The sequence below is a fragment of the Peromyscus californicus genome, unplaced genomic scaffold (genome assembly GCF_007827085.1).
Source record: "Peromyscus californicus insignis strain IS unplaced genomic scaffold, ASM782708v3 Scaffold_21__1_contigs__length_65335640, whole genome shotgun sequence".
Taxonomy (NCBI): domain Eukaryota; kingdom Metazoa; phylum Chordata; class Mammalia; order Rodentia; family Cricetidae; genus Peromyscus; species Peromyscus californicus.
Window position 1 is genome coordinate 50,395,486 of NW_026294514.1, and position 9,015 is coordinate 50,404,500.

Consider the following 9,015-nt stretch of genomic DNA (forward strand, 5'->3'; position numbering starts at 1 on the left):
TCTTTTCTGGGCATAAACTTAAGTAGAAATCATTATGTGGGTATTTCTCCTCTTCCATATTCACTAAAGCTTTACTTACAAACACCATAATATGGAAAACATATAAATGTGAATTAATGGATGAATAGATGTTTAACATTTTAGATGTGCACAGAAAAAAACTTTACAATTAAAAGGAAGAGAATCATGTTTCAAACAACAGCTACAATTGTAGAGGATACTATGCTAAGTGAAGTAAGCTAGGCTTAGAAAGAAAGACACAGAATGATCTTAATGCCATGAGGATCCTAAAAATGTTAAATTCATTGAAATAAAGACTAGAAAGAATAATAAGTCACTGGAGGAATGAAGGAGGAATGAGTTACTGTTAGACAAGCTTGTTAACTTCTGGTATCCTTTTATACAGTAAGATGACTGTAGTTAACAATTTGTATTTCAAAACTGCCAGAAAAAAATTAATTGCAAATGGTGTCATCACAAAGAAAGTGTAGATTTTTAATACAATGGCAATTTAGAAGAATAAAAGTATCCTATTATTATTTAGTTCTCCCCAGGACCCATAATTTATCAAGCACAGGTTTTTAATCCCTTTAACGTGGCCTGGTATGGGCTCCATTTAAGAGTGGGGTATTAGATCAAATCAGAAAGTGGTTGGTTACCCCAATAATATTAAAGCCACTATTGCAGCAGTAGGCATATCTTGGCAGGCCAGTAATTGTTCTAATTTGCCTGTTTCACAACTGGTTGAGATTAATGACTACTATTCTTTTCCTACAGCTTGCATAGCATTTCCTAGCACTGTGAGGTCTACCAAGAGAAGCTTCATAGTGAGTATTAACTTGTTTTTTTTTTCACTTGTTTGTGACTCAACTATCTACCATCATAGCATCTTAGCTATCAAATTCTGGAGGGTAGCCAAGAGTTTTGGCAATAGCCTATAGTGCTTGGGAGTCTATGTCCCCATTGACCAAAAACTCAAAAAGAGATAACCTATTTCTGGCTCTAGAGTTTTTACTTATTAGCATTATTAGCATGAGATATCTAGTTGGAGTATTATATCTCCACTGTATCATGACTCATTAGACTGCTTTTTTATGTGTATGTGTATATGTATATATTTCCAGAAGCTTCTATAGGAGTAGTAGGTTTCCATAAAAGCTTTTCAAAAGGTCTTTAGTGTAGTTATACTTCCCCATATACCTTCCTGTACCCTGACCGACATTTCTCACCCCAATTTAACCCTTGCTGTCCCATTATTTCCCTTTAATTCTTTATACCATTGTGCTTTATCATCCCTCCATTGTTTGCCCATTCCCTCATGGTCCCTTACTAAATTGATGGCCTCTATGGGTAATCCAAATTGAATATTTGAAGATTAAAAGCTAACATCAAAAAATATGGAACTTTTGACAAATTTGCATTTCATTCTTGTGTAGAGGCCATGTTAATCTTTTCTATATTATTCCATTTTAATATGCAATATACTAAAGTAATGAATCATTCAATAGTCCTTAAAATATTTTATTGGACACCTACTATAGTATATTAAGGGGGGCAATATCAATACCTAATTATTCATACATGTGTGTAAATAAAAATGCATAATAAACCTTGATTTAAGAGTAGCTCACAAGGAAACCAAATTATTAACAGAAGAGGAAAAATTTATCTTAAGCAAGACCCATAAAAAATTTGTTAAGGGCTGGAGAGATGGCTCAGAGGTTAAGAGCACTGACTGCTCTTCCAGAGGTCCTGAGTTCAATTCCCAGCAACCACATGGTGGCTCACAACCACCTGTAATGAGATCTGGTGCCCTCTTCTGGCCTGCAGTCATATAAGCTGTATACATAATAAATAAATAAATCTTTAAAAAAAAAAAAATTTGTTAAAATAACTGCAATAACCATCAGTATGCATGTATAGCTATAACAAAGTTACATAGCAATTTGCCATATATTATACATATGCATATATATCAATTATACATGACACACATAATATACACACATATGAAATATGCTTAAAATATGTGTGTGCCTATGAATAAACATTGTGTGAGCAGTGAAGAAGTAATCAACCATGAGCAGATGTTAATAATGATTAAAGAGTAAAAAATATTACTGAAAAGGAAAATTCTGGTATTGGTGATATAACAAGCACAAGTTTTCAACTAATCTTTTCCTTTTCAATCTAAAACTCATTATCAAAGCCTATAATGAGTCCATCTGAGACATAAACCCTCATTTGAAATCCACTCAATTTTCTTTCTAGTCTGTTCTCAATCTTTTGTCTAGAAGAAACAGCTGAGATGAAGACAGACATTTTAATTCTCAAATTTCAAGTCATTTTGGAATAGATGCTACAGGTAAGCCATCATGACTTGATTCCACTCTCTTTTCTCAATAACTTTCTAAGTTTAACGACTCCCACTGTGGTTATTCCATATTCAATTGACGTATGCACACTTTCTTTACCTCACCCACTTCTACTTTCCTGTACATCACTTATAATCCTTGGTATTATTTATGTGGTTTGCAGAAAAGTGCTATATAGTGACTTGGGATTGAAGAAAATTATTTAACATCTGTGCTTCATTTTCCACTTCCCCATCTGTAAAACTTGATGTCATAATATTTATCCAATCCTGCACAGGAGTGATATAAGAATTTACTCATGTTGGTAAGGAACATTTAGATGCAAGGCACAGCAGAAGTATAAAATGCTGCTATTATTTTCTGACAGTCCAGTCAAGCTCTATAAATAATGTGGTCAGGCCCTGAGAACCATATTATTGTCTGTAATGGCTTGCAGGTGAGGCTTAGCCAGTAGACAAGGAACCCTCATTCTGGAGTCATGTCACTCAGGTTGTGTAAATGTCATCATGAACATTTTGTAAGAGCAGCCCTTTCAACTCCTTAACTAGGAAAATTAAGATTATACTTTTCCAACACCAAGGAAAATGAACTGTGGTGAGGGCATAGACTTCATTTTATAGAAAGATTTGATTAAGTGGCTTTTGAGGTTTCAGATTAAATGATTTTCTTGTATGCCGTCAGGAGAAAATAAAAAGAACAAATGTATATGAAAGTGACTCTTTCAAACAGGCACACACTGTGGGGTTGTAGCCAGTCAAGGACCTCGGTGAAAATGTACACATATATGGGGAAAATGAGAATCAGACTATCAGCCGTCAATATATTTCATGTGAAAGAAGAGTGTCCAGCCCCTGTATTTATTCATCTTTACAATGCAGTCTGTTTTTTTAGATTTGTTTTGTTTTCAGTATTTTATACATCAGTGATGTGTTTACATCATTTTGACCTCATCTGCTCTCCCTTCCAGCTCCTCCAATACCCACCATTCCTTCTCAAATTCATGATTTCTGCTTTTTTAATTGTCATTGTTACACATATATATATACCTACGCAATTAAACTCAACCTATTTTACAATCCTCACCTCTTTTTTCTACATCACAAGTATCTTCCAGTTGGGAATGGCTAAAGCTAACCGAGTAGTATAATCATACAAATATTCAACCCAGATACTTCGTATGTGTGCTATTTGTCTTAAATACAAATTTCTTAATTCATCTCAACTATACTTGAGCTGAAGAAAACCTAAATGATTGAGTATGAACAGTCTAGAAACTGTTAAGCTACACAATTTTTAGGGATTTAATTAATCTAAATACAAAAATGTTTCTGCCTTTTAGCATTACATTATCCAAAGAGAAGACTGGATATTTAGACACTTATAAGAATTTTAAAATGAATCTATAACATACGGGGAAAAAGATGAACTTAAAAATGGTAGAGGAAGTGAAGTGTCACAAATGGATTCCTCACTTAGAATGATAAGTAGGAAGTTTAAAACAAAACACACAAACTCAGAACAGCATTTTAATTGATTTAGAAAACTATATTTCACTATGTTGAATGACATGGAAAATCGGGTACTTAACAGAGTCACAACACTGAATGTTTGGTTACATGTTGGGAGATCCAGCTGAGAAAGACCCCCTTCTGCAATTCCCTTTAGGTTCTAAGTTTCAGTGTGGGCAAATGTGGTGATATTTTATTTGTCCTCTAACAAATAAAGCTTGCCTGGGGATCAGAGGACAAAGCCAGCCACTATATTAAACCCAGATGTCAGGCAATGGTAGCACATACCTTTAATCCTAGCATTCAGGAAGCAGAGATTCATCTGGATCTCTGTGAGTTCAAGGCCATACTGGGAGCAGAGCCAGGCATAGTGGCACATGCCTTTAACCCCAGGGTTAGTTAACCATAGAGGTCTGGAGGTCTGTACAGACAGACAGGAAGTGATAGAGCTGGGTGGAAAAAGGAAGTGATGTAGATGGGCAGAGAGAGGAAGTAAGATGGCAAGGCACAGAAAGGTGTATAAAGCATGAGTATATAGGAAGTAGCTCTTTTAGGCTGAGGATTTCCCAGCGGTAAGAACTTGTGGCTGGCTTATTCTATTCCTCTGATCTTTCAGCTTTTACCCCAATATCTGGCTCCAGGATTTGTATTAATAAGACTATTTAGCAATTTGTGTTTCAGCAAAATACATTTTCATTAAAATATCAAGGGAGAATTGTATGAGGAGGGATTGGAGAGAAAAATAACTTTACAATGAAAACCTATCTTGGCACTTTTCTAGTGTAATGCATAAACAGTTAGAAATGCATAAACTGTTCATCTCTATAGAGAAAGTAAGTTTAAATCTTCGCAAAATAAAAGAGAAAAAATCATCTGAAAATTCTATAACCCTGGTAGACTTTTAGAATTCAGATGTAACATGGCTGGAAGAACCAAAAGATGCCCTAGGGAGTTTATGCTTAAATGTAAATGCTAAATAATTGTGATATGTTGAACTTCATAGAAAAGGTAAATTATAAAGAAAGGTAAAAGCATATTCATTGGCTACTGTGAGTTAAACAATGTAAGACAACATGAGAGACTATAAAGTTCAAATCAGACCTCAACTTAGATATAGTCTCAGGGATGCTATCTTCACAAACATCTTTGGTCATTTCAACTAACTCGAAAAATAAAATACAGAATTTCATGCTCTAGTTCTACCTCCTTTCTGTAGTTTAAAAAAAAAATCGTTTCCTAAGCACTCTTCTGTCCTAATCTTCACCCACTCCATTAACCCACTCTCCATGAATTCAGGACCACCTGTGAGGAAACTGACAAAACTACAGCTTAGTAGCTTTAAGAGATCAAGAGTAATTTCCCCACTTCGCCGTATGACTTGCAAGCATTTCCTTCACAGATAGACATTTTTGTTTTGTTTTGTTTGTTTATCTGTGTGTTTTTTCTTTAGTAAATGAACTTCTCTAGCTTGCTTTTTCATTAAGCAGAAATGAGCTGAGTGTGGTACTCACCACTTCATTCTCAATATTTGAAACAGTGCAAATGGAAGTGTTCAACAGGGTTCAATAAATATTAGTTGACTGAGCACTCAACTATGGGGATAATACTTCTTTGTGACGTCTTAAACTTCCTAGAACTTATGACATGATTAGCATCCACTGTCCCAGACACCTGTCATAGGGATGTCCTTGTTTTCCCCATAGAAGTGAAAAGATGCATACACAAGAAAGCCAAGTATAAAGGATGTGACTTATGAGTTCAGATCATGACAACTTTCTCTGTATTATCTGAGTGAAGTGGTTTAATTTGGTTCTTCATTGCTTAATTCCCTTTCTGGTAAAATTTTCCATTCTGATCATGTCATACGGTAGTTTATTAAAACATCAGGCCATTAATCAATTTGTCCAGGAAATTACGCTTCATCAGTAGGTAAAAATTTAAATAAACTACAATGTTTTGTTACAATATCCATATACATGATATGGAAAGAGATACTTAAAGAAATAATGAAAATTTGTTATGTCATATTGAGCATGGAAACACACTGAAATGTGTATTGAATGAATATCAAATGGTTTTTAAATATATAATTTCAATTCTGACTTAACTTTGCTAATGTTTAATCAACATTTATAAGTCAAACATGTATTACTACATATGCATAATACAATTCATTTTTAAAATTAATCCTTTCCTTCATAAAATGTTCTTTAGAGTTATTTAATTTCTTTCTTTCATTGTTTCTTTCCTATACTACTTCTTCTCCTCATCGTTTCTTTCTCTCCTGTCTCTCTTTCTGTTTTCTTCCCTATCCTTCTCTTCCATTCTTACTTCTGAGCCTCTTTCTCCCCCTATTTAAGACGAAAGTTTCACTTTGTGGTCCAGACTGACTCTGAACTTCTCAATATAAGATGCTATTGCCATGGACCTCTATGTGGCTAAATTTGAATTCTAAGTGAACAAAAGCTTCAGAATTATCAAAGTGTGGAATTTCAGGTATGTATCATTATATTTGTTTATAATACTTAATTTTAAATGTAGTTTTAAAAATCATTTATAAAACTTTAAAGCTCCTGAAATCACATTGCAAGTTAATCATGATCATCTGTTAAAAATAAAATTAATTTTATATAATGACATATATGTTTATATATACTCTATTTAAAATTATATAAATTTATATGATATAAAATTACATAAGCATAATAAGAATTATTTCTTCGGTTAGTTTTTTATTTTTTAGTGGCTTTGAAGCTAGTTATCAATGTAGCCCACTGAATCACAGGATGACTGGAGAGGCAAGAACTTTCCTTCTTTAGAATGTTGAGGTAACAGATATTAACACAAACATATGAACTTACAGAGGTGCAATCACTGGACATAAAACTGAAAAAAAAGAGCGAAAAGTTTTGAAGATTTATGAATTTCATTTCTTTTACAAATTACACCAATACTAGTCATCAAACAGATGACTGATTTCCCAGTCAGTCACTGGGAAAAGATTTATAAGCTATGAACCAAGAACTACCATTGAGTCACAGAAACACACAATATAAAACTGCACTTCAATTTGTATGGAGACTTTCAGGGGAATGGATCATCATACCTCGGGACTACATCAGCACATATCAGTAGTGTTCACTGTATTTTCAGATACTTGGGCATGTGCTTATTACATTATCTGCCTGTGAAGTGGAAGCAGAGGCTTACATGGAGCCTTGAACCATATCATTATTGGAGACACTTTCTGCTTCATGAACAGAAAATTAATGTGAAGTGTTTCCAGTTCGCAAAGCAGGTAAGGGGTCATTTGAGTTTTCATGATTTTAGCTAGACATCATTTTTGTCTAGAGAATCAGAATTTGCACATGTGGATTCCCAGGCAAACATACGTTAGAACATTTATTAAACTGAGCATCATTCCCAAGTGCCCCTTTAAAAAAAAGCTTTCAATTACACAAGAGGTCATCATCGGGTACATATAACATGGGGTATTAAATCATCACTGAACATCTTAAAGTCCTGATGACTTGAGGCCCGAGGCTATGCCCACCATGTCCTCATTAAACAAAGTTACAAATGACTTGCCTGACTACCTTCTCCTTGGCATACAAGCTCCCTTTCCCTCTTCCCTCTCTTTCAGAGAGCTACAACAATTTCTGGAGATGCTGGTGGGATTGGTGAATCAAGGATGAAGTCTCTCACTGGCAGCAAGGGGGCGGTAATGAAAAGCAAAGCCTGAAGCTTGGGAACATCAAAACATTTTAATAGTAAAATTACGTAGATATCTACACCACATTTTAGCTTTAAAGAACTACAATGCAAAAACCGATTGTCCACTCCTTAGTGTCTCTTGGCTCCCACTTCCAGTGCTGCCACCACCACACATACATATTTTCGCTTCTACTATTCCCCTACCCTTTCAGTAATATTATCCTTGATCCTAATTCACTTTTGTACCATGATCTGTTTCTGTGAAGAGAAAAAAAATATTGTCTGATAAACTAACTCAGACAATCTTAACATTCTTAATATTACTATTATTTTATCTCCAAAATAATTCCAAAATAAATATTAATTTTCAATAAAATTCTTAAACATTGATAATTTACTTCTCTTCAAATGGGGAGAGAAAGTGGGGAGTGGATATCACCGAGATATATTGCATGCACATATGAAATCCTTGAAAACTCAAATAATAAGAAGATAAAAATACATCTTACTAAATGACCCTCATTCTGAAAACACAGAAAGACAAGTGATATATCCCTGAATTTAAAAGAAACAGTCACAACCACCAGGAAATATGAACTAACAGAATGTAGCATATTAACCCATCACATGTCACCCATGGCAATGAAACCAGAATTCCAAGGTGGTATTGTGGAGCTTTGGGGCTGAATTAGGCAGTATCTGGAAACATAACCTAAATGTGAAGACTGACTTGAACACTGAAGACATAAAAAAAGTGGATACAAATGTTTAGAGACCACAAACTGTTGAAAAACATTGACAGATAAGTGTAGAGAAGGGAAACTATTGAAAGACCCTAACCCTTCAGGCTTACACCCCCAAGCCCCACCTCACAGAGGTCGAAAGGACCCCAGATGAGTATTCCTAAAGACGGTATTTTTTCTCTCTCCTGGTCTTGGGACCACTGCTTTTCCCATTACTAAGGGTATGGACCTAAGGGTTCCAAATAAGTTTATAAATTTTAACTTCTGTCCCTAGTTTAAATTTGTCTCAACAGATTTCTACTTGACTGGCAGACACCTCCAAGTTTCAGTTGCTGACTCCACTGCTCCAGACGATTGTGGGCTCCGGACTTGCTAAAGGCTAACGTGGACCAGCCCAGCTAACATGATTCTTCTCTGTCCCTATGGGGTCAGGCAGCTACATACTACTGACAAATACCCCCTTGCCCAGTTTTTCAGCCTTTTGGGGGGGGGGGCCTGACAATGACGCCCCAATGCCAGCTCAAAGCAGTTCCAGAAGAGAATATGTCGTCCCGTATTCCTTGTTCAGAAAAGGCTGAAATGCTGGGTCAAAAGAAAACTCCCTGGCATAGAGACAAGATGGCTAATTATACATGGACTATGCATGGCCATCACAGGCCATGAGTTAATGTAATA

At 35.3% G+C, this 9,015-nt stretch overlaps 1 non-coding gene across 1 annotated transcript; it reads right to left on the bottom strand.

The window, feature by feature from the left end:
- Window positions 1–1,391: 1,391 nt before the first annotated feature.
- LOC128118076 (U6 spliceosomal RNA) lies at window positions 1,392–1,494 on the bottom strand. Its single transcript, XR_008220999.1, has one exon. It is a non-coding gene; the product is annotated as a U6 spliceosomal RNA (small nuclear RNA).
- Between the last annotated feature and the right edge of the window lie 7,521 nt (window positions 1,495–9,015).